At 36.7% G+C, this 25,206-nt stretch overlaps 16 non-coding genes across 16 annotated transcripts; all 16 read right to left on the bottom strand.

The window, feature by feature from the left end:
• Positions 1–156: 156 nt before the first annotated feature.
• On the bottom strand, positions 157–229 carry TRNAF-GAA (transfer RNA phenylalanine (anticodon GAA)). Its single transcript has one exon. It is a non-coding gene; the product is annotated as a tRNA-Phe (tRNA).
• A 6,642-nt stretch (positions 230–6,871) lies between these two features.
• TRNAL-CAG (transfer RNA leucine (anticodon CAG)) lies at positions 6,872–6,954 on the bottom strand. The gene has a single exon. It is a non-coding gene; the product is annotated as a tRNA-Leu (tRNA).
• A 1,047-nt stretch (positions 6,955–8,001) lies between these two features.
• Positions 8,002–8,074, bottom strand: TRNAF-GAA (transfer RNA phenylalanine (anticodon GAA)). The gene has a single exon. It is a non-coding gene; the product is annotated as a tRNA-Phe (tRNA).
• An 899-nt stretch (positions 8,075–8,973) lies between these two features.
• TRNAL-CAG (transfer RNA leucine (anticodon CAG)) lies at positions 8,974–9,056 on the bottom strand. The gene has a single exon. It is a non-coding gene; the product is annotated as a tRNA-Leu (tRNA).
• Positions 9,057–10,103: 1,047 nt separating this feature from the next.
• On the bottom strand, positions 10,104–10,176 carry TRNAF-GAA (transfer RNA phenylalanine (anticodon GAA)). The gene has a single exon. It is a non-coding gene; the product is annotated as a tRNA-Phe (tRNA).
• A 900-nt stretch (positions 10,177–11,076) lies between these two features.
• Positions 11,077–11,159, bottom strand: TRNAL-CAG (transfer RNA leucine (anticodon CAG)). Its single transcript has one exon. It is a non-coding gene; the product is annotated as a tRNA-Leu (tRNA).
• Positions 11,160–12,197: 1,038 nt separating this feature from the next.
• On the bottom strand, positions 12,198–12,270 carry TRNAF-GAA (transfer RNA phenylalanine (anticodon GAA)). Its single transcript has one exon. It is a non-coding gene; the product is annotated as a tRNA-Phe (tRNA).
• Positions 12,271–13,169: 899 nt separating this feature from the next.
• Positions 13,170–13,252, bottom strand: TRNAL-CAG (transfer RNA leucine (anticodon CAG)). Its single transcript has one exon. It is a non-coding gene; the product is annotated as a tRNA-Leu (tRNA).
• A 2,019-nt stretch (positions 13,253–15,271) lies between these two features.
• Positions 15,272–15,354, bottom strand: TRNAL-CAG (transfer RNA leucine (anticodon CAG)). Its single transcript has one exon. It is a non-coding gene; the product is annotated as a tRNA-Leu (tRNA).
• A 1,039-nt stretch (positions 15,355–16,393) lies between these two features.
• On the bottom strand, positions 16,394–16,466 carry TRNAF-GAA (transfer RNA phenylalanine (anticodon GAA)). The gene has a single exon. It is a non-coding gene; the product is annotated as a tRNA-Phe (tRNA).
• A 1,960-nt stretch (positions 16,467–18,426) lies between these two features.
• On the bottom strand, positions 18,427–18,499 carry TRNAF-GAA (transfer RNA phenylalanine (anticodon GAA)). Its single transcript has one exon. It is a non-coding gene; the product is annotated as a tRNA-Phe (tRNA).
• Positions 18,500–20,533: 2,034 nt separating this feature from the next.
• TRNAF-GAA (transfer RNA phenylalanine (anticodon GAA)) lies at positions 20,534–20,606 on the bottom strand. Its single transcript has one exon. It is a non-coding gene; the product is annotated as a tRNA-Phe (tRNA).
• A 900-nt stretch (positions 20,607–21,506) lies between these two features.
• TRNAL-CAA (transfer RNA leucine (anticodon CAA)) lies at positions 21,507–21,589 on the bottom strand. Its single transcript has one exon. It is a non-coding gene; the product is annotated as a tRNA-Leu (tRNA).
• A 1,050-nt stretch (positions 21,590–22,639) lies between these two features.
• TRNAF-GAA (transfer RNA phenylalanine (anticodon GAA)) lies at positions 22,640–22,712 on the bottom strand. Its single transcript has one exon. It is a non-coding gene; the product is annotated as a tRNA-Phe (tRNA).
• A 900-nt stretch (positions 22,713–23,612) lies between these two features.
• TRNAL-CAA (transfer RNA leucine (anticodon CAA)) lies at positions 23,613–23,695 on the bottom strand. Its single transcript has one exon. It is a non-coding gene; the product is annotated as a tRNA-Leu (tRNA).
• Positions 23,696–24,745: 1,050 nt separating this feature from the next.
• On the bottom strand, positions 24,746–24,818 carry TRNAF-GAA (transfer RNA phenylalanine (anticodon GAA)). Its single transcript has one exon. It is a non-coding gene; the product is annotated as a tRNA-Phe (tRNA).
• Positions 24,819–25,206: the final 388 nt, after the last annotated feature.

Here is a 25,206-nt window from a genome sequence, read left to right as displayed (position 1 = left end):
GCTCAAAAGGAAAAGCTCCCATTTCTCATCTTTTCAACATTTTATTTTCTGTAGATAGTTAAGATTTTTAGGCCTTTTTTCATTTTCTTTAAGTCATCAGCCCATGTGCTTTGTTCATTTTCTCCTTAAAATGTAAACAGTGAAGAAAAATTATATTGCCGAAACCCGGGATCGAACCAGGGACCTTTAGATCTTCAGTCTAACGCTCTCCCAACTGAGCTATTTCGGCCAAACAGAAACAACTTTAGGAGTGTTTGACACTTGGCAAATGTCAAGCGAAACCCCTGAAAATGTATATTTTTATTTTTGCTTTGACTAGTTTTTGCAGCATGATTTCTATTTGAAACTCCTGCCATTTTGTTGTACATGTTTAATAACTTTCATTAACTCTTTGCGAATGAGTAGAAAAAAAATGCAATTTTGAAAGATTTTTTTACATTTCCAATTTGACTCTATTCATCACGTTCATTCTAACCCTGTGTTAATGAGACAGGTGATGGTTGCACATAAAACACAATGTGCATGCATAATGTTACATCAAGTTTTATTTGATATTAGATGCAAATAATTGGAGCAAAAAAGGAGACAAAAATTTAGAGAAAATATTTTAATGATTGTTAACTTTCAATCTTGAAAATGTTTGTCCCAAAAATGTGCTGAAACTTAGATGTCAGTATCGCATGCGCATTTCAGACTTTTTATTCTATGATTACCTACTTTTTCAGCTTTTGTTTATTAAGTACTGTTATGGTCTATTGAGGAATGAGGTAAACAAATATGAAATTAGACTTACCTGCAATTCAGTTTATAGAAATCTCCCAGAACAGCCCCATAGGATGTGGAATCTCCGACCTAATAGGGAAAGAGAACACAAAGAGGTGAAATAATCCTCCCCATTCACCGCCCATAGTATTTTTATGGTGCCAAGACAGCTAACATATGCACATAAAACCTATTTCAAAATCCTAGAGTTCCGTTTATAGATGACAATTTCAGATTCACCCCAAAACCTCCCAGGTAGTCATAACTTTGGGATCAGGTTTTTTAAGGCCCATTGCTAAGTTTGGTTTGAGCCCCATCTGTTGTGAATTCTGTGGCTGAATTCACTCCTGTGGTCACAAGTGGTACTGCAGCTTCTGAGCTTCCTCCCTCAGGTGTTCTGGTGAGCTCCTTAACTGCTTCATTACTTAACTCCGCCTGATGCTGTTATCCTTGCTCCTTGTCAATGTTTCAGTGTTGGATCTGAGCTTCTCCTGATTGTTCCTGTGTCCTGCTGCTCTGTATAGCTAAGTGCTTTTTGCTTTTTTGTTGCTTTTTTTCTGTCCAGCTTGTCTTTTGTTTTGCTGGAAGCTCTGAGACGCAAAGGGTGTACCGCCGTGCCGTTAGTTCGGCACGGTGGGTTTTTTTTGCCCCCTTTGCGTGGTTTTGCTTTAGGGTTTTTTGTAGACTGCAAAGTTCGCTTTACTGTCCTCGCTCTGTCCTAGAATATCGGGCCCCACTTTGCTGAATCTATTTCATCCCTACGTTTTGTCTTTTCATCTTACTCACAGTCATTATATGTGGGGGGCTGCCTTTTCCTTTGGGGAATTTCTCTGGGGCAAGTCATGCCTATTTTTCTATCTTCAGGCTAGCTAGTTTCTTAGGCTGTGCCGAGTTGCCTAGGTAGTTGTTAGGCGCAATCCACAGCCGCTTTTAGTTGTGTTTAGGATAGGATCAGGTGTGCAGTCTACAGAGTTTCCACGTCTCAGAGCTCGTTCTTGTATTTTTGGGTATTTGTCAGATCACTGTGTGCGCTCTGATCGCTAAGCACACTGTGTTTCTGGATTGCCTTCATAACACCTGTCATTAGCAAACATAACAGTACAAGGAGCCAAACTAATGATTCTCAATAGAGGGAAAGAAAAAGTTCTGACATCATTTTTTTTTTTTTCTGCTCTGTGTTCACTTTTTTTTTTTCCCCTAGACATTTGGGTGATTCTGGACACAGGTGTGGACATGGATATTCAGGGTCTGTGCTCTTCAATGGATAATCTCGTTATAAATGTACAAAAAATTCAAGATACTATTGATCAGAAATCTATGTTAGAACCAAGAATTCCTATTCCTGATTTGTTTTTTGGAGATAGAACTAAGTTTCTAAGTTTCAAAAATAATTGTAAGCTATTTCTGGCCTTGAAACCTCATTCTTCTGGTAATCCTATTCAACAGGTTTTGATTATTATTTCTTTTTTGCGCGGCGACCCTCAAGACTGGGCATTTTCTCTTGCGCCAGGAGACCCTGCATTGAGTAGTGTCGATGCGTTTTTCCTGGCGCTCGGATTGCTGTACGATGAGCCTAATTCAGTGGATCAGGCTGAGAAAAATTTGCTGGCTTTGTGCCAGGGTCAGGATGATATAGAAGTATATTGTCAGAAATTTAGGAAATGGTCAGTACTCACTCAGTGGAATGAATCTGCGCTGGCAGCTTTGTTCAGAAAGGGTCTCTCTGAGGCGCTTAAGGATGTCATGGTGGGATTTCCTATGCCTGCTGGTTTGAATGAGTCTTTGTCTTTGGCCATTCAGATCGGTCGACGCTTGCGCGAGCGTAAATCTGTGCACCATTTGGCGGTACTGCCTGAGGTTAAACCTGAGCCTATGCAGTGCGATAGGACTATGACTAGAGTTGAACGGCAGGAATACAGACGTCTGAATGGTCTGTGTTTCTACTGTGGTGATTCCACTCATGCTATTTCTGATTGTCCTAAGCGCACTAAGCGGTCCGCTAGGTCTGCCGTCATTGGTACTGTACAGTCCAAATTCCTTCTGTCCATTACCTTGATATGCTCTTTGTCGTCGTTTTCTGTCATGGCGTTTGTGGATTCGGGCGCTGCCCTGAGTCTGATGGATTTGGATTATGCTAAACGTTGTGGGTTTTTCTTGGAGCCTTTGCGGTGTCCTATTCCATTGAGAGGAATTGATGCTACACCTTTGGCCAAGAATAAACCTCAATACTGGGCCCAGCTGACCATGTGCATGGCTCCTGCACATCAGGAAGTTATTCGCTTTCTGGTGTTGCATAATCTGCATGATGTGGTCGTGTTGGGGTTGCCATGGCTACAAACCCATAATCCAGTATTGGATTGGAATTCCATGTCGGTATCCAGCTGGGGTTGTCAGGGGGTACATGGTGATGTTCCATTTTTGTCGATTTCGTCATCCACCCTTTCTGAGGTCCCAGAGTTCTTGTCTGATTATCAGGATGTATTTGAAGAGCCCAAGTCCGATGCTCTACCTCCGCATAGGGATTGTGATTGTGCTATCAATTTGATTCCTGGTAGTAAATTCCCTAAAGGTCGATTATTTAATTTATCCGTGCCCGAACATGCCGCTATGCGCAGTTATGTGAAGGAATCCCTGGAGAAGGGACATATTCGCCCATCGTCATCACCACTGGGAGCAGGGTTCTTCTTTGTAGCCAAGAAGGATGGTTCGCTGAGACCGTGTATTGATTACCGCCTTCTTAATAAGATCACTGTTAAATTTCAGTATCCCTTGCCATTGTTATCTGACTTGTTTGCTCGGATTAAGGGGGCTAGTTGGTTCACTAAGATAGATCTTCGTGGTGCGTATAATCTGGTGAGAATCAGGCAAGGAGATGAATGGAAAACTGCATTCAATACGCCCGAGGGTCATTTTGAGTATCTAGTGATGCCGTTCGGACTTGCCAATGCTCCATCTGTGTTTCAGTCTTTTATGCATGACATCTTCCGTGAGTATCTGGATAAATTCCTGATTGTTTACTTGGATGACATTTTGATCTTCTCAGATGATTGGGAGTCTCATGTGAAGCAGGTCAGAATGGTTTTTCAGGTCCTGCGTGCTAACTCTTTGTTTGTGAAGGGATCAAAGTGTCTCTTCGGTGTGCAGAAAGTTTCATTTTTGGGGTTCATCTTTACCCCTTCTACTATCGAGATGGATCCAGTTAAGGTCCAAGCCATCTAGGATTGGATTCAGCCGACATCTCTGAAAAGTCTGCAAAAGTTCCTGGGCTTTGCTAATTTTTATCGTCGCTTCATCTGTAATTTTTCTAGCATTGCCAAACCATTGACCGATTTGACCAAGAAGGGTGCTGATTTGGTTAATTGGTCTTCTGCTGCTGTGGAAGCTTTTCAGGAGTTGAAGCGTCGTTTTTGTTCTGCCCCTGTGTTGTGTCAGCCAGATGTTTCTCTTCCGTTCCAGGTCGAGGTTTATGCTTCTGAGATTGGAGCAGGGGCGGTTTTGTCACAGAGAGGTTCTGATTGCTCAGTGATGAAACCATGTGCTTTCTTTTCCAGGAAGTTTTCGCCCGCTGAGCGTAATTATGATGTGGGCAATCGAGAGTTGCTGGCCATGAAGTGGGCATTCGAGGAGTGGCGTCATTGGCTTGAAGGAGCTAAGCATCGCGTGGTGGTATTGACTGATCATAAGAACTTGACTTATCTCGAGTCTGCCAAGCGCTTGAATCCTAGACAGGCCCGTTGGTCGTTATTTTTTGCCCGCTTCGACTTTGTGATTTCGTACCTTCCGGGCTCTAAAAATGTGAAGGCGGATGCTCTGTCTAGGAGTTTTGTGCCCGACTCTCCGGGTTTATCTGAGCCAGCGGGTATCCTCAAGGAAGGAGTCATTGTGTCTGCCATCTCCCCTGATTTGCGGCGGGTGCTGCAAAAATTTCAGGCGAATAAACCTGATCGTTGTCCAGCAGAGAAACTGTTCGTCCCTGATAGGTGGACTAATAAACTTATCTCTGAACTTCATTGTTCGGTGTTGGCTGGTCATCCTGGAATCTTTGGTACCAGAGAGTTAGTGGCTAGATCCTTCTGGTGGCCATCTCTGTCACGGGATGTACGTACTTTTGTGCAGTCCTGTGGGATTTGTGCTAGGGCTAAGCCCTGCTGTTCTCGTGCCAGTGGGTTGCTTTTGCCCTTGCCGGTCCCAAAGAGGCCTTGGACACATATTTCGATGGATTTCATTTCTGACCTTCCCGTTTCTCAAAAGATGTCAGTCATTTGGGTGGTCTGTGATCGCTTTTCTAAAATGGTCCATCTGGTGCCCTTGGCTAAATTGCCTTCCTCCTCTGATTTGGTACCTTTGTTCTTTCAGCATGTGGTTCGGTTGCATGGCATTCCTGAGAATATTGTTTCTGACAGAGGTTCCCAGTTTGTTTCAAGGTTTTGGCGAGCCTTTTGTGGTAGGATGGGCATTGACCTATCCTTTTCCTCGGCTTTCCATCCTCAGACTAATGGCCAGACCGAACGAACCAATCAGACCTTGGAAACATATCTGAGATGTTTTGTTTCTGCAGACCAGGATGATTGGGTGTCCTTTTTGCCATTGGCTGAGTTCGCCCTTAATAATCGGGCCAGCTCGGCTACCTTGGTTACCATTTTTTTGCAATTCTGGGTTCCATCCTCGTTTCTCTTCAGGACAGGTTGAGTCTTCGGACTGTCCTGGTGTGGATTCTGTGGTGGATAGGTTGCAGCAGATCTGGACTCAGGTAGTGGACAATTTGATCTTGTCCCAGGAGAAAGCTCAACTTTTCGCTAATCGCAGACGCCGTGTGGGTCCCCGACTTCGTGTTGGGGATCTGGTTTGGTTATCTTCTCGTCATATTCCTATGAAGGTTTCCTCTCCTAAATTTAAACCTCGTTTTATTGGTCCGTATAGGATTTCTGAGGTTCTCAATCCTGTGTCTTTTCGTTTGACCCTCCCAGACTCCTTTTCCATACATATTGTATTCCATAGGTCGTTGTTGCGGAGATACGTAGCACCTATGGTTCCATCTGTTGAGCCTCCTGCCCCGGTTTTGGTGGAGGGGGAATTGGAGTATATTGTGGAGAAGATTTTGGATTCTCGTGTTTCTAGAAGGAAACTCCAGTATCTGGTTAAATGGAAGGGTTATGCTCAGGAAGATAATTCCTGGGTTTTTGCCTCTGATGTTCATGCTTCCGATCTTGTTCGTGCCTTTCATGCGGCTCATCCTGGTCGGCCTGGGGGCTCTGGTGAGGGTTCGGTGACCCCTCCTCAAGGGGGGGTACTGTTGTGAATTCTGTGGCTGAATTCACTCCTGTGGTCACAAGTGGTACTGCAGCTTCTGAGCTTCCTCCCTCAGGTGTTCTGGTGAGCTCGTTAACTGCTTCATTACTTAACTCCGCCTGATGCTGTTATCCTTGCTCCTTGTCAATGTTTTAGTGTTGGATCTGAGCTTCTCCTGATTGTTCCTGTGTCCTGCTGCTCTGTATAGCTAAGTGCTTTTTGCTTTTTTGTTGCTTTTTTTCTGTCCAGCTTGTCTTTTGTTTTGCTGGAAGCTCTGAGACGCAAAGGGTGTACCGCCGTGCCGTTAGTTCGGCACGGTGGGTTTTTTTTGCCCCCTTTGCGTGGTTTTGCTTTAGGGTTTTTTGTAGACTGCAAAGTTCGCTTTACTGTCCTTGCTCTGTCCTAGAATATCGGGCCCCACTTTGCTGAATCTATTTCATCCCTACGTTTTGTCTTTTCATCTTACTCACAGTCATTATATGTGGGGGGCTGCCTTTTCCTTTGGGGAATTTCTCTGGGGCAAGTCAGGCCTATTTTTCTATCTTCAGGCTAGCTAGTTTCTTAGACTGTGCCGAGTTGCCTAGGTAGTTGTTAGGCGCAATCCACAGCCGCTTTTAGTTGTGTTTAGGATAGGCTCAGGTGTGCAGTCTACAGAGTTTCCACGTCTCAGAGCTCGTTCTTGTATTTTTGGGTATTTGTCTGATCGCTAAGCACACTGTGTTTCTGGATTGCCTTCATAACACCTGTCATTAGCAAACATAACACCCATCTAATCAATAACTGAAGGGAATCTGTATAGTTTCATGAAACGAAAAGGTGATGTCAGAAGTGGGATTTGAACCCACGCCTCCAAGAGAGACTGCGACCTGAACGCAGCGCCTTAGACCGCTCGGCCATCCTGACTTTTTGTGGATTTTGCACCTTAACTCTTTCCAAATTAGTCAGCAGAAATATGACCATCAATTGTCATTGAAAATTATTTTAAAATAATTAATATTACAGTTTTTATTTCTATACATTTGTTTAAACTATTAGTTATCAAGCCTATTTTGAGCTAAAAGGCCAAGCCCCATTTGTTAAAAAATATGACATGTATCACTTTATGCAGTAATAACTCTGGAATGCTTCTAAATATCCCCGTAGTTCTGAAAGTGTTTTTTGTGACACATTGTACTTTACATTAACTGTAAATTTAGGTCAATAAACTTTTAGTTTTTTTCTGTGAAAATATCTAAAGTTTGCTTAAAATTTTGAAATATTAGTCATTTTTATTCTTTGACTGCTTATACCCTTAAACCAACTTGTCGCAACACACAAAAACATTAATAAATAGCATTTTTCATGTGTGTACTTTTTGTCAGCATTAATTTTCAAACCTCCTTTTATTTTGTTAGGATGTTAGAAATGTTAGATTTCTCACAAAATGCGGTGATGCATCATATTTCTTCAGAAACTACCATTTGGCCACACAGCAGGGCTTTGAAAATAAGAGCACTATTCGGGTTTTGGAATGCAGATTTTGCAAGAATAGTTTGCGGTAAAATTTTTAGAGTACCAAACGTACCAAAACAGCAGAAACCCCCCCCCAAAGTGACCCCATTTTAGAAATTACTTCTCACAATGAATTCATATACACCACAGCATTTCATAGTCAAACATACATGCCTGAAATCATTCAGCTAGTGTCTGATACATGATGCCTGTATCAGCTATCCGGTTCCCACTAAATCCTCTTACAGCTTAGTGAAATGGAAATAAACAAAATAGAGGAAAAATTAAAAAAAAAAATAATTTGCTCAAAAGGAAAAGCTCCCATTTCTCATCTTTTCAACATTTTATTTTCTGTAGATAGTTAAGATTTTTAGGCCTTTTTTCATTTTCTTTAAGTCATCAGCCCATGTGCTTTGTTCATTTTCTCCTTAAAATGTAAACAGTGAAGAAAAATTATGTTGCCGAAACCCAGGATCGAACCAGGGACCTTTAGATCTTCAGTCTAACGCTCTCCCAACTGAGCTATTTCGGCCAAACACAAACAACTTTAGGAGTGTTTGACACTCGGCAAATGTCAAGCGAAACCCCTGAAAATGTATATTTTTATTTTTGCTTTGACTAGTTTTTGCAGCATGATTTCTATTTGAAACTCCTGCCATTTTGTTGTACATGTTTAATAACTTTCATTAACTCTTTGTGAATGAGTAGAAAAAAATGCAATTTTGACAGATTTTTTTACATTTCCAATTTGACTCTATTCATCACGTTCATTCTAACCCTGTGTTTATGAGACAGGTGATGGTTGCACATAAAACACAATGTGCATGCATAATGTTACATCAAGTTTTATTTGATATTAGATGCAAATAATTGGAGCAAAAAAGGAGACAAAAATTTAGAGAAAATATTTTAATGATTGTTAACTTTCAATCTTGAAAACGTTTGTCCCAAAATGTGCTGAAACTTAGATGTCAGTATCGCATGCGCATTTCAGACTTTTTATTCTATGATTACCTACTTTTTCAGCTTTTGTTTATTAAGTACTGTTATGGTCTATTGAGGAATGAGGTAAACAAATATGAAATTAGACTTACCTGCAATTCAGTTTATAGAAATCTCCCAGAACAGCCCCATAGGATGTGGAATCTCCAACCTAATAGGGAAAGAGAACACAAAGTGGTGAAATAATCCTCCCCATTCACCGCCCATAGTATTTTTATGGTGCCAAGACAGCTAACATATGCACATAAAACCTATTTCAAAATCCTAGAGTTCCGTTTATAGATGACAATTTCAGATTCACCCCAAAAACTCCCAGGTAGTCATAACTTTGGGATCAGGTTTTTTAAGGCCCATTGCTAAGTTTGGTTTGAGCCCCATCTAATCAATAACTGAAGTGAATCTGTATAGTTTCATGAAACGAAAAGGTGATGTCAGAAGTGGGATTTGAACCCACGCCTCCAAGAGAGACTGCGACCTGAACGCAGCGCCTTAGACCGCTCGGCCATCCTGACTTCTTGTGGATTTTGTACCTTAACTCTTTCCAAATTAGTCAGCAGAAATATGACCATCAATTGTCATTGAAAATTATTTTAAAATAATTAATATTACAGTTTTTATTTCTATACATTTGTTTAAACTATTAGTTATCAAGCCTATTTTGAGCTAAAAGGCCAAGCCCCATTTGTTAAAAAATATGACATGTATCACTTTATGCAGTAATAACTCTGGAATGCTTCTACATATCCCTGTAATTCTGAAAGTGTTTTTTGTGACACATTGTACTTTACATTAACTGTAAATTTAGGTCAATAAACTTTTAGTTTTTTTCTGTGAAAATATCTAAAGTTTGCTTAAAATTTTGAAATATTAGTCATTTTTATTCTTTGACTGCTTATACCCTTAAACCAACTTGTCGCAACACACAAAAACATTAATAAATAGCATTTTTCATGTGTGTACTTTTCGTCAGCATTAATTTTCAAACCTCCTTTTATTTTGTTAGGATGTTAGAAATGTTAGATTTCTCACAAAATGTGGTGATGCATCATATTTCTTCAGAAACTACCATTTGGCCACACAGCAGGGCTTTGAAAATAAGAGCACTATTCGGGTTTTGGAATGCAGATTTTGCAAGAATAGTTTGCGGTAAAATTTTCAGAGTACCAAACGTACCAAAACAGCAGAAACCCCCCCCAAAGTGACCCCATTTTAGAAATTACTTCTCACAATGAATTCATATACACCACAGCATTTCATAGTCAAACATACATGGCTGAAATCATTCAGCTAGTGTCTGATACATGATGCCTGTATCAGCTATCCGGTTCCCACTAAATCCTCTTACAGCTTAGTGAAATGGAAATAAACAAAATAGAGGAAAAATTTTAAAAAAATAATAATTTGCTCAAAAGGAAAAGCTCCCATTTCTCATCTTTTCAACATTTTATTTTCTGTAGATAGTTAAGATTTTTAGGCCTTTTTTCATTTTCTTTAAGTCATCAGCCCATGTGCTTTGTTCATTTTCTCCTTAAAATGTAAACAGTGAAGAAAAATTATGTTGCCGAAACCCGGGATCGAACCAGGAACCTTTAGATCTTCAGTCTAACGCTCTCCCAACTGAGCTATTTCGGCCAAACACAAACAAGTTTAGGAGTGTGTGACACTCGGCAAATGTCAAGCGAAACCCCTGAAAATGTATATTTTTATTTTTGCTTTGACTAGTTTTTGCAGCATGATTTCTATTTGAAACTCCTGCCATTTTGTTGTACATGTTTAATAACTTTCATTAACTCTTTGTGAATGAGTAGAAAAAAAATGCAATTTTGACAGATTTTTTTACATTTCCAATTTGACTCTATTCATCACGTTCATTCTAACCCTGTGTTTATGAGACAGGTGATGGTTGCACATAAAACACAATGTGCATGCATGATGTTACATCAAGTTTTATTTGATATTAGATGCAAATAATTGGAGCAAAAAAGGAGACAAAAAATTAGAGAAAATATTTTAATGATTGTTAACTTTCAATCTTGAAAACGTTTGACCCAAAATGTGCTGAAACTTAGATGTCAGTATCGCATGCGCATTTCAGACTTTTTATTCTATGATTACCTACTTTTTCAGCTTTTGTTTATTAAGTACTGTTATGGTCTATTGAGGAATGAGGTAAGCAAATATGAAATTAGACTTACCTGCAATTCAGTTTATAGAAATCTCCCAGAACAGCCCCATAGGATGTGGAATCTCCGACCTAATAGGGAAAGAGAACACAAAGAGGTGAAATAATCCTCCCCATTCACCGCCCATAGTATTTTTATGGTGCCAAGACAGCTAACATATGCACATAAAACCTTTTTCAAAATCCTAGAGTTCCGTTTATAGATGACAATTTTAGATTCACCCCAAACACTCCCAGGTAGTCATAACTTTGGGATCAGGTTTTTTAAGGCCCATTGCTAAGTTTGGTTTGAGCCCCATCTAATCAATAACTGAAGGGAATCTGTATAGTTTCATGAAACGAAAAGGTGATGTCAGAAGTGGGATTTGAACCCACGCCTCCAAGAGAGACTGCGACCTGAACGCAGCGCCTTAGACCGCTCGGCCATCCTGACTTCTTGTGGATTTTGTACCTTAACTCTTTCCAAATTAGTCAGTAGAAATATGACCATCAATTGTCATTGAAAATTATTTTAAAATAATTAATATTACAGTTTTTATTTCTATACATTTGTTTAAACTATTAGTTATCAAGCCTATTTTGAGCTAAAAGGCCAAGCCCCATTTGTTAAAAAATATGACATGTATCACTTTATGCAGTAATAACTCTGGAATGCTTCTACATATCCCCGTAATTCTGAAAGTGTTTTTGGTGACACATTGTATTTTACATTAACTGTAAATTTAGGTCAATAAACTTTTAGTTTTTTTCTGTGAAAATATCTAAAGTTTGCTTAAAATTTTGAAATATTAGTCATTTTTATTCTTTGACTGCTTATACCCTTAAACCAACTTGTCGCAACACACAAAAACATTAATAAATAGCATTTTTCATGTGTGTACTTTTTGTCAGCATTAATTTTCAAACCTCCTTTTATTTTGTTAGGATGTTAGAAATGTTAGATTTCTCACAAAATGCGGTGATGCATCATATTTCTTCAGAAACTACCATTTGGCCACACAGCAGGGCTTTGAAAATAAGAGCACTATTCGGGTTTTGGAATGCAGATTTTGCAAGAATAGTTTGCGGTAAAATTTTCAGAGTACCAAACGTACCAAAACAGCAGAAACCCCCCCAAAGTGACCCCATTTTAGAAATTACTTCTCACAATGAATTCATATACACCACAGCATTTCATAGTCAAACATACATGGCTGAAATCATTCAGCTAGTGTCTGATACATGATGCCTGTATCAGCTATCCGGTTCCCACTAAATCCTCTTACAGCTTAGTGAAATGGAAATAAACAAAATAGAGGAAAAATTTAAAAAAAATAATAATTTGCTCAAAAGGAAAAGCTCCCATTTCTCATCATTTTATTTTCTGTAGATAGTTAAGATTTTTAGGCCTTTTTTCATTTTCTTTAAGTCATCAGCCCATGTGCTTTGTTCATTTTCTCCTTAAAATGTAAACAGTGAAGAAAAATTATGTTGCCGAAACCCGGGATCGAACCAGGGACCTTTAGATCTTCAGTCTAACGCTCTCCCAACTGAGCTATTTCGGCCAAACACAAACAACTTTAGGAGTGTTTGACACTCGGCAAATGTCAAGCGAAACCCCTGAAAATGTATATTTTTATTTTTGCTTTGACTAGTTTTTGCAGCATGATTTCTATTTGAAACTCCTGCCATTTTGTTGTACATGTTTAATAACTTTCATTAACTCTTTGTGAATGAGTAGAAAAAAATGCAATTTTGACAGATTTTTTTACATTTCCAATTTGACTCTATTCATCACGTTTATTCTAACCCTGTGTTTATGAGACAGGTGATGGTTGCACATGAAACACAATGTGCATGCATAATGTTACATCAAGTTTTATTTGATATTAGATGCAAATAATTGGAGCAAAAAAGGAGACAAAAATTTAGAGAAAATATTTTAATGATTGTTAACTTTCAATCTTGAAAACGTTTGTCCCAAAATGTGCTGAAACTTAGATGTCAGTATCGCATGCGCATTTCAGACTTTTTATTCTATGATTACCTACTTTTTCAGCTTTTGTTTATTAAGTACTGTTATGGTCTATTGAGGAATGAGGTAAACAAATATGAAATTAGACTTACCTGCAATTCAGTTTATAGAAATCTCCCAGAACAGCGCCATAGGATGTGGAATCTCCGACCTAATAGGGAAAGAGAACACAAAGAGGTGAAATAATCCTCCCCATTCACCGCCCATAGTATTTTTATGGTGCCAAGACAGCTAACATATGCACATAAAACCTATTTCAAAATCCTAGAGTTCCGTTTATAGATGACAATTTCAGATTCACCCCAAAAACTCCCAGGTAGTCATAACTTTGGGATCAGGTTTTTTAAGGCCCATTGCTAAGTTTGGTTTGAGCCCCATCTAATCAATAACTGAAGTGAATCTGTATAGTTTCATGAAACGAAAAGGTGATGTCAGAAGTGGGATTTGAACCCACGCCTCCAAGAGAGACTGCGACCTGAACGCAGCGCCTTAGACCGCTCGGCCATCCTGACTTCTTGTGGATTTTGTACCTTAACTCTTTCCAAATTAGTCAGCAGAAATATGACCATCAATTGTCATTGAAAATTATTTTAAAATAATTAATATTACAGTTTTTATTTCTATACATTTGTTTAAACTATTAGTTATCAAGCCTATTTTGAGCTAAAAGGCCAAGCCCCATTTGTTAAAAAATATGACATGTATCACTTTATGCAGTAATAACTCTGGAATGCTTCTACATATCCCTGTAATTCTGAAAGTGTTTTTTGTGACACATTGTACTTTACATTAACTGTAAATTTAGGTCAATAAACTTTTAGTTTTTTTCTGTGAAAATATCTAAAGTTTGCTTAAAATTTTGAAATATTAGTCATTTTTATTCTTTGACTGCTTATACCCTTAAACCAACTTGTCGCAACACACAAAAACATTAATAAATAGCATTTTTCATGTGTGTACTTTTCGTCAGCATTAATTTTCAAACCTCCTTTTATTTTGTTAGGATGTTAGAAATGTTAGATTTCTCACAAAATGTGGTGATGCATCATATTTCTTCAGAAACTACCATTTGGCCACACAGCAGGGCTTTGAAAATAAGAGCACTATTCGGGTTTTGGAATGCAGATTTTGCAAGAATAGTTTGCGGTAAAATTTTCAGAGTACCAAACGTACCAAAACAGCAGAAACCCCCCCCAAAGTGACCCCATTTTAGAAATTACTTCTCACAATGAATTCATATACACCACAGCATTTCATAGTCAAACATACATGGCTGAAATCATTCAGCTAGTGTCTGATACATGATGCCTGTATCAGCTATCCGGTTCCCACTAAATCCTCTTACAGCTTAGTGAAATGGAAATAAACAAAATAGAGGAAAAATTTTAAAAAAATAATAATTTGCTCAAAAGGAAAAGCTCCCATTTCTCATCTTTTCAACATTTTATTTTCTGTAGATAGTTAAGATTTTTAGGCCTTTTTTCATTTTCTTTAAGTCATCAGCCCATGTGCTTTGTTCATTTTCTCCTTAAAATGTAAACAGTGAAGAAAAATTATGTTGCCGAAATCGGGATCGAACCAGGAACCTTTAGATCTTCAGTCTAACGCTCTCCCAACTGAGCTATTTCGGCCAAACACAAACAAGTTTAGGAGTGTTTGACACTCGGCAAATGTCAAGCGAAACCCCTGAAAATGTATATTTTTATTTTTGCTTTGACTAGTTTTTGCAGCATGATTTCTATTTGAAACTCCTGCCATTTTGTTGTACATGTTTAATAACTTTCATTAACTCTTTGTGAATGAGTAGAAAAAAAATGCAATTTTGACAGATTTTTTTACATTTCCAATTTGACTCTATTCATCACGTTCATTCTAACCCTGTGTTTATGAGACAGGTGATGGTTGCACATAAAACACAATGTGCATGCATAATGTTACATCAAGTTTTATTTGATATTAGATGCAAATAATTGGAGCAAAAAAGGAGACAAAAAATTAGAGAAAATATTTTAATGATTGTTAACTTTCAATCTTGAAAACGTTTGACCCAAAATGTGCTGAAACTTAGATGTCAGTATCGCATGCGCATTTCAGACTTTTTATTCTATGATTACCTACTTTTTCAGCTTTTGTTTATTAAGTACTGTTATGGTCTATTGAGGAATGAGGTAAACAAATATGAAATTAGACTTACCTGCAATTCAGTTTATAGAAATCTCCCAGAACAGCCCCATAGGATGTGGAATCTCCGACCTAATAGGGAAAGAGAACACAAAGAGGTGAAATAATACTCCCCATTCACCGCCCATAGTATTTTTATGGTGCCAAGACAGCTAACATATGCACATAAAACCTTTTTCAAAATCCTAGAGTTCCGTTTATAGATGACAATTTTAGATTCACCCCAAACACTCCCAGGTAGTCATAACTTTGGGATCAGGTTTTTTAAGGCCCATTGCTAAGTTTGGTTTGAGCCCCATCTAATCAATAACTGAAGGGAATCTGTATAGTTTCATGAAACGAAAAGGTGATGTCAGAAGTGGGATTTGAACCCACGCCTCCAAGAGAGACTGCGACCTGAACGCAGCGCCTTAGACCGCTCGGCCATCCTGACTTCTTGTGGATTTTGTACCTTAACTCTTTCCAAATTAGTCAGCAGAAATATGACCATCAATTGTCATTGAAAATTATTTTAAAATAATTAATATTACAGTTTTTATTTCTATACATTTGTTTAAACTATTAGTTATCAAGCCTATTTTGAGCTAAAAGGCCAAGCCCCATTTGTTAAAAAATATGACATGTATCACTTTATGCAGTAATAACTCTGGAATGCTTCTACATATCCCGTAATTCTGAAAGTGTTTTTGATGACACATTGTACTTTACATTAACTGTAAATTTAGGTCAATAAACTTTTAGTTTTTTTCTGTGAAAATATCTAAAGTTTGCTTAAAATTTTGAAATATTAGTCATTTTTATTCTTTGACTGCTTATACCCTTAAACCAACTTGTCGCAACACACAAAAACATTAATAAATAGCATTTTTCATGTGTGTACTTTTTGTCAGCATTAATTTTCAAACCTCCTTTTATTTTGTTAGGATGTTAGAAATGTTAGATTTCTCACAAAATGCGGTGATGCATCATATTTCTTCAGAAACTACCATTTGGCCACACAGCAGGGCTTTGAAAATAAGAGCACTATTCGGGTTTTGGAATGCAGATTTTGCAAGAATAGTTTGCGGTAAAATTTTCAGAGTACCAAACGTACCAAAACAGCAGAAACCCCCCCCCAAAGTGACCCCATTTTAGAAATTACTTCTCACAATGAATTCATATACACCACAGCATTTCATAGTCAAACATACATGGCTGAAATCATTCAGCTAGTGTCTGATACATGATGCCTGTATCAGCTATCCGGTTCCCACTAAATCCTCTTACAGCTTAGTGAAATGGAAATAAACAAAATAGAGGAAAAATTTAAAAAAAATAATAATTTGCTCAAAAGGAAAAGCTCCCATTTCTCATCATTTTATTTTCTGTAGATAGTTAAGATTTTTAGGCCTTTTTTCATTTTCTTTAAGTCATCAGCCCATGTTCTTTGTTCATTTTCTCCTTAAAATGTAAACAGTGAAGAAAAATTATGTTGCTGAAACCCGGGATCGAACCAGGGACCTTTAGATCTTCAGTCTAACGCTCTCCCAACTGAGCTATTTCGGCCAAACACAAACAACTTTAGGAGTGTTTGACACTCGGCAAATGTCAAGCGAAACCCCTGAAAATGTATATTTTTATTTTTGCTTTGACTAGTTTTTGCAGCATGATTTCTATTTGAAACTCCTGCCATTTTGTTGTACATGTTTAATAACTTTCATTAACTCTTTGTGAATGAGTAGAAAAAAAATGCAATTTTGACAGATTTTTTTACATTTCCAATTTGACTCTATTCATCACGTTCATTCTAACCCTGTGTTTATGAGACAGGTGATGGTTGCACATAAAACACAATGTGCATGCATAATGTTACATCAAGTTTTATTTGATATTCAACTTTCAATCTTGAAAACGTTTGACCCAAAATGTGCTGAAACTTAGATGTCAGTATCGCATGCGCATTTCAGACTTTTTATTCTATGATTACCTACTTTTTCAGCTTTTGTTTATTAAGTACTGTTATGGTCTATTGAGGAATGAGGTAAACAAATATGAAATTAGACTTACCTGCAATTCAGTTTATAGAAATCTCCCAGAACAGCCCCATAGGATGTGGAATCTCCGACCTAATAGGGAAAGAGAACACAAAGAGGTGAAATAATCCTCCCCATTCACCGCCCATAGTATTTTTATGGTGCCAAGACAGCTAACATATGCACATAAAACCTTTTTCAAAATCCTAGAGTTCCGTTTATAGATGACAATTTTAGATTCACCCCAAACACTCCCAGGTAGTCATAACTTTGGGATCAGTTTTTTTAAGGCCCATTGCTAAGTTTGGTTTGAGCCCCATCTAATCAATAACTGAAGGGAATCTGTATAGTTTCATGAAACAAAAAGGTGATGTCAGAAGTGGGATTTGAACCCACGCCTCCAAGAGAGACTGCGACCTGAATGCTGCGCCTTAGACCGCTCGGCCATCCTGACTTCTTGTGGATTTTGTACCTTAACTCTTTCCAAATTAGTCAGCAGAAATATGACCATCAATTGTCATTGAAAATTATTTTAAAATAATTAATATTACAGTTTTTATTTCTATACATTTGTTTAAACTATTAGTTATCAAGCCTATTTTGAGCTAAAAGGCCAAGCCCCATTTGTTAAAAAATATGACATGTATCACTTTATGCAGTAATAACTCTGGAATGCTTCTACATATCCCCGTAATTCTGAAAGTGTTTTTGGTGACACATTGTACTTTACATTAACTGTAAATTTAGGTCAATAAACTTTTAGTTTTTTTCTGTGAAAATATCTAAAGTTTGCTTAAAATTTTGAAATATTAGTCATTTTTATTCTTTGACTGCTTATACCCTTAAACCAACTTGTCGCAACACACAAAAACATTAATAAATATCATTTTTCATGTGTGTACTTTTTGTCAGCATTAATTTTCAAACCTCCTTTTATTTTGTTAGGATGTTAGAAATGTTAGATTTCTCACAAAATGCGGTGATGCATCATATTTCTTCAGAAACTACCATTTGGCCACACAGCAGGGCTTTGAAAATAAGAGCACTATTCGGGTTTTGGAATGCAGATTTTGCAAGAATAGTTTGCGGTAAAATTTTCAGAGTACCAAACGTACCAAAACAGCAGAAACCCCCCCCAAAGTGACCCAATTTTAGAAATTACTTCTCACAATGAATTCATATACACCACAGCATTTCATAGTCAAACATACATGGCTGAAATCATTCAGCTAGTGTCTGATACATGATGCCTGTATCAGCTATCCGGTTCCCACTAAATCCTCTTACAGCTTAGTGAAATGGAAATAAACAAAATAGAGGAAAAATTTAAAAAAAATAATAATTTGCTCAAAAGGAAAAGCTCCCATTTCTCATCATTTTATTTTCTGTAGATAGTTAAGATTTTTAGGCCTTTTTTCATTTTCTTTAAGTCATCAGCCCATGTGCTTTGTTCATTTTCTCCTTAAAATGTAAACAGTGAAGAAAAATGTTGTTGCCGAAACCCGGGATCGAACCAGGGACCATTAGATCTTCAGTCTAACGCTCTCCCAACTGAGCTTTTTCGGCCAAACACAAACAACTTTAGGAGTGTTTGACACTCGGCAAATGTCAAGCGAAACCCCTGAAAATGTATATTTTTATTTTTGCTTTGACTAGTTTTTGCAGCATGATTTCTATTTGAAACTCCTGCCATTTTGTTGTACATGTTTAATAACTTTCATTAACTCTTTGTGAATGAGTAGAAAAAAAATGCAATTTTGACAGATTTTTTTACATTTCCAATTTGACTCTATTCATCACGTTCATTCTAACCCTGTGTTTATGAGACAGGTGATGGTTGCACATAGAACACAATGTGCATGCATAATGTTACATCAAGTTTTATTTGATATTAGATGCAAATAATTGGAGCAAAAAAGGAGACAAAAATTTAGAGAAAATATTTTAATGATTGTTAACTTTCAATCTTGAAAACGTTTGTCCCAAAATGTGCTGAAACTTAGATGTCAGTATCGCATGCGCATTTCAGACTTTTTATTCTATGATTACCTACTTTTTCAGCTTTTGTTTATTAAGTACTGTTATGGTCTATTGAGGAATGAGGTAAACAAATATGAAATTAGACTTACCTGCAATTCAGTTTATAGAAATCTCCCAGAACAGCCCCATAGGATGTGGAATCTCCAACCTAATAGGGAAAGAGAACACAAAGAGGTGAAATAATCCTCCCCATTCACCGCCCATAGTATTTTTATGGTGCCAAGACAGCTAACATATGCACATAAAACCTATTTCAAAATCCTAGAGTTCCGTTTATAGATGACAATTTCAGATTCACCCCAAAAACTCCCAGGTAGTCATAACTTTGGGATCAGGTTTTTTAAGGATCATTGCTAAGTTTGGTTTGATCCCCATCTAATCAATAACTGAAGGGAATCTGTATAGTTTCATGAAACGAAAAGGTGATGTCAGAAGTTGGATTTGAACCCACGCCTCCAAGAGAGACTGCGACTTGAACGCAGCGCCTTAGACCGCTCGGCCATCCTGAATTCTTGTGGATTTTGTACCTTAACTCTTTCCAAATTAGTCAGCAGAAATATGACCATCAATTGTCATTGAAAATTATTTTAAAATAATTAATATTACAGTTTTTATTACTATACATTTGTTTAAACTATTAGTTATCAAGCCTATTTTGAGCTAAAAGGCCAAGCCCCATTTGTTAAAAAATATGACATGTATCACTTTATGCAGTAATAACTCTGGAATGCTTCTACATATCCCCGTAATTCTGAAAGTGTTTTTTGTGACACATTGTACTTTACATTAACTGTAAATTTAGGTCAATAAACTTTTAGTTTTTTTCTGTGAAAATATCTAAAGTTTGCTTAAAATTTTGAAATATTAGTCATTTTTATTCTTTGACTGCTTATACCCTTAAACCAACTTGTCGCAACACACAAAAACATTAATAAATAGCATTTTTCATGTGTGTACTTTTTGTCAGCATTAATTTTCAAACCTCCTTTTATTTTGTTAGGATGTTAGAAATGTTAGATTTCTCACAAAATGCGGTGATGCATCATATTTCTTCAGAAACTACCATTTGGCCACACAGCAGGGCTTTGAAAATAAGAGCACTATTCGGGTTTTGGAATGCAGATTTTGCAAGAATAGTTTGCGGTAAAATTTTCAGAGTACCAAACGTACCAAAACAGCAGAAACCCCCCCCCCCCCAAAGTGACCCCATTTTAGAAATTACTTCTCACAATGAATTCATATACACCACAGCATTTCATAGTCAAACATACATGGCTGAAATCATTCAGCTAGTGTCTGATACATGATGCCTGTATCAGCTATCCGGTACCCACTAAATCCTCTTACAGCTTAGTGAAATGGAAATAAACAAAATAGAGGAAAAATTTTAAAAAAAAATTATTTGCTCAAAAGGAAAAGCTCCCATTTCTTATCTTTTCAACATTTTATTTTCTGTAGATAGTTAAGATTTTTAGGCCTTTTTTCATTTTCTTTAAGTCATCAGCCCATGTGCTTTGTTCATTTTCTCCTTAAAATGTAAACAGTGAAGAAAAATTTTGTTGCCGAAACCCAGGATCGAACCAGGGACCTTTAGATCTTCAGTCTAACGCTCTCCCAACTGAGCTATTTCGGCCAAACACAAACAACTTTAGGAGTGTTTGACACTCGGCAAATGTCAAGCGAAACCCCTGAAAATGTATATTTTTATTTTTGCTTTGACTAGTTTTTGCAGCATGATTTCTATTTGAAACTCCTGCCATTTTGTTGTACATGTTTAATAACTTTCATTAACTCTTTGTGAATGAGTAGAAAAAAAATGCAATTTTGACAGATTTTTTTACATTTCCAATTTGACTCTATTCATCACGTTCATTCTAACCCTGTGTTTATGAGACAGGTGATGGTTGCACATAGAACACAATGTGCATGCATAATGTTACATCAAGTTTTATTTGATATTAGATGCAAATAATTGGAGCAAAAAAGGAGACAAAAATTTAGAGAAAATATTTTAATGATTGTTAACTTTCAATCTTGAAAACGTTTGTCCCAAAATGTGCTGAAACTTAGATGTCAGTATCGCATGCGCATTTCAGACTTTTTATTCTATGATTACCTACTTTTTCAGCTTTTGTTTATTAAGTACTGTTATGGTCTATTGAGGAATGAGGTAAACAAATATGAAATTAGACTTACCTGCAATTCAGTTTATAGAAATCTCCCAGAACAGCCCCATAGGATGTGGAATCTCCGACCTAATAGGGAAAGAGAACACAAAGAGGTGAAATAATCCTCCCCATTCACCGCCCATAGTATTTTTATGGTGCCAAGACAGCTAACATATGCACATAAAACCTATTTCAAAATCCTAGAGTTCCATTTATAGATGACAATTTCAGATTCACCCCAAAAACTCCCAGGTAGTCATAACTTTGGGATCAGGTTTTTTAAGGATCATTGCTAAGTTTGGTTTGATCCCCATCTAATCAATAACTGAAGGGAATCTGTATAGTTTCATGAAATTAAAAGGTGATGTCAGAAGTGGGATTTGAACCCACGCCTCCAAGAGAGACTGCGACTTGAACGCAGCGCCTTAGACCGCTCGGCCATCCTGAATTCTTGTGGATTTTGTACCTTAACTCTTTCCAAATTAGTCAGCAGAAATATGACCATCAATTGTCATTGAAAATTATTTTAAAATAATTAATATTACAGTTTTTATTTCTATACATTTGTTTAAACTATTAGTTATCAAGCCTATTTTGAGCTAAAAGGCCAAGCCCCATTTGTTAAAAAATATGACATGTATCACTTTATGCAGTAATAACTCTGGAATGCTTCTACATATCCCCGTAATTCTGAAAGTGTTTTTTGTGACACATTGTACTTTACATTAACTGTAAATTTAGGTCAATAAACTTTTAGTTTTTTTCTGTGAAAATATCTAAAGTTTGCTTAAAATTTTGAAATATTAGTCATTTTTATTCTTTGACTGCTTATACCCTTAAACCAACTTGTCGCAACACACAAAAACATTAATAAATAGCATTTTTCATGTGTGTACTTTTTGTCAGCATTAATTTTCAAACCTCCTTTTATTTTGTTAGGATGTTAGAAATGTTAGATTTCTCACAAAATGCGGTGATGCATCATATTTCTTCAGAAACTACCATTTGGCCACACAGCAGGGCTTTGAAAATAAGAGCACTATTCGGGTTTTGGAATGTAGATTTTGCAAGAATAGTTTGCGGTAAAATTTTCAGAGTACCAAACGTACCAAAACAGCAGAAAACCCCCCCCCCAAAGTGACCCCATTTTAGAAATTACTTCTCACAATGAATTCATATACACCACAGCATTTCATAGTCAAACATACATGGCTGAAATCATTCAGCTAGTGTCTGATACATGATGCCTGTATCAGCTATCCGGTTCCCACTAAATCCTCTTGCAGCTTAGTGAAATGGAAATAAACAAAATAGAGGAAAAATTAAAAAAAAATAATAATTTGCTCAAAAGGAAAAGCTCCCATTTCTTATCTTTTCAACATTTTATTTTCTGTAGATAGTTAAGATTTTTAGGCCTTTTTTCATTTTCTTTAAGTCATCAGCCCATGTGCTTTGTTCATTTTCTCCTTAAAATGTAAACAGTGAAGAAAAATGTTGTTGCCGAAACCCGGGATCGAACCAGGGACCTTTAGATCTTCAGTCTAACGCTCTCCCAACTGAGCTATTTCGGCCAAACACAAACAACTTTAGGAGTGTTTGACACTCGGCAAATGTCAAGCGAAATCCCTGAAAATGTATATTTTTATTTTTGCTTTGACTAGTTTTTGCAGCATGATTTCTATTTGAAACTCCTGCCATTTTGTTGTACATGTTTAATAACTTTCATTAACTCTTTGTGAATGAGTAGAAAAAAAATGCAATTTTGACAGATTTTTTTACATTTCCAATTTGACTCTATTCATCACGTTCATTCTAACCCTGTGTTTATGAGACAGGTGATGGTTGCACATAGAACACAATGTGCATGCATAATGTTACATCAAGTTTTATTTGATATTAGATGCAAATAATTGGAGCAAAAAAGGAGACAAAAATTTAGAGAAAATATTTTAATGATTGTTAACTTTCAATCTTGAAAACGTTTGTCCCAAAATGTGCTGAAACTTAGATGTCAGTATCGCATGCGCATTTCAGACTTTTTATTCTATGATTACCTACTTTTTCAGCTTTTGTTTATTAAGTACTGTTATGGTCTATTGAGGAATGAGGTAAACAAATATGAAATTAGACTTACCTGCAATTCAGTTTATAGAAATCTCCCAGAACAGCCCCATAGGATGTGGAATCTCCGACCTAATAGGGAAAGAGAACACAAAGAGGTGAAATAATCCTCCCCATTCACCGCCCATAGTATTTTTATGGTGCCAAGACAGCTAACATATGCACATAAAACCTATTTCAAAATCCTAGAGTTCCATTTATAGATGACAATTTCAGATTCACCCCAAAAACTCCCAGGTAGTCATAACTTTGGGATCAGGTTTTTTAAGGATCATTGCTAAGTTTGGTTTGATCCCCATCTAATCAATAACTGAAGGGAATCTGTATAGTTTCATGAAATTAAAAGGTGATGTCAGAAGTGGGATTTGAACCCACGCCTCCAAGAGAGACTGCGACTTGAACGCAGCGCCTTAGACCGCTCGGCCATCCTGAATTCTTGTGGATTTTGTACCTTAACTCTTTCCAAATTAGTCAGCAGAAATATGACCATCAATTGTCATTGAAAATTATTTTAAAATAATTAATATTACAGTTTTTATTTCTATACATTTGTTTAAACTATTAGTTATCAAGCCTATTTTGAGCTAAAAGGCCAAGCCCCATTTGTTAAAAAATATGACATGTATCACTTTATGCAGTAATAACTCTGGAATGCTTCTACATATCCCCGTAATTCTGAAAGTGTTTTTTGTGACACATTGTACTTTACATTAACTGTAAATTTAGGTCAATAAACTTTTAGTTTTTTTCTGTGAAAATATCTAAAGTTTGCTTAAAATTTTGAAATATTAGTCATTTTTATTCTTTGACTGCTTATACCCTTAAACCAACTTGTCGCAACACACAAAAACATTAATAAATAGCATTTTTCATGTGTGTACTTTTTGTCAGCATTAATTTTCAAACCTCCTTTTATTTTGTTAGGATGTTAGAAATGTTAGATTTCTCACAAAATGCGGTGATGCATCATATTTCTTCAGAAACTACCATTTGGCCACACAGCAGGGCTTTGAAAATAAGAGCACTATTCGGGTTTTGGAATGTAGATTTTGCAAGAATAGTTTGCGGTAAAATTTTCAGAGTACCAAACGTACCAAAACAGCAGAAAACCCCCCCCCCAAAGTGACCCCATTTTAGAAATTACTTCTCACAATGAATTCATATACACCACAGCATTTCATAGTCAAACATACATGGCTGAAATCATTCAGCTAGTGTCTGATACATGATGCCTGTATCAGCTATCCGGTTCCCACTAAATCCTCTTGCAGCTTAGTGAAATGGAAATAAACAAAATAGAGGAAAAATTAAAAAAAAATAATAATTTGCTCAAAAGGAAAAGCTCCCATTTCTTATCTTTTCAACATTTTATTTTCTGTAGATAGTTAAGATTTTTAGGCCTTTTTTCATTTTCTTTAAGTCATCAGCCCATGTGCTTTGTTCATTTTCTCCTTAAAATGTAAACAGTGAAGAAAAATGTTGTTGCCGAAACCCGGGATCGAACCAGGGACCTTTAGATCTTCAGTCTAACGCTCTCCCAACTGAGCTATTTCGGCCAAACACAAACAACTTTAGGAGTGTTTGACACTCGGCAAATGTCAAGCGAAATCCCTGAAAATGTATATTTTTATTTTTGCTTTGACTAGTTTTTGCAGCATGATTTCTATTTGAAACTCCTGCCATTTTGTTGTACATGTTTAATAACTTTCATTAACTCTTTGTGAATGAGTAGAAAAAAAATGCAATTTTGACAGATTTTTTTACATTTCCAATTTGACTCTATTCATCACGTTCATTCTAACCCTGTGTTTATGAGACAGGTGATGGTTGCACATAGAACACAATGTGCATGCATAATGTTACATCAAGTTTTATTTGATATTAGATGCAAATAATTGGAGCAAAATAGGAGACAAAAATTTAGAGAAAATATTTTAATGATTG

Source organism: Ranitomeya imitator, chromosome 10 (genome assembly GCF_032444005.1).
Source record: "Ranitomeya imitator isolate aRanImi1 chromosome 10, aRanImi1.pri, whole genome shotgun sequence".
NCBI classification, from domain to species: domain Eukaryota; kingdom Metazoa; phylum Chordata; class Amphibia; order Anura; family Dendrobatidae; genus Ranitomeya; species Ranitomeya imitator.
This window is presented reverse-complemented; position numbering and strand designations above follow the sequence as displayed.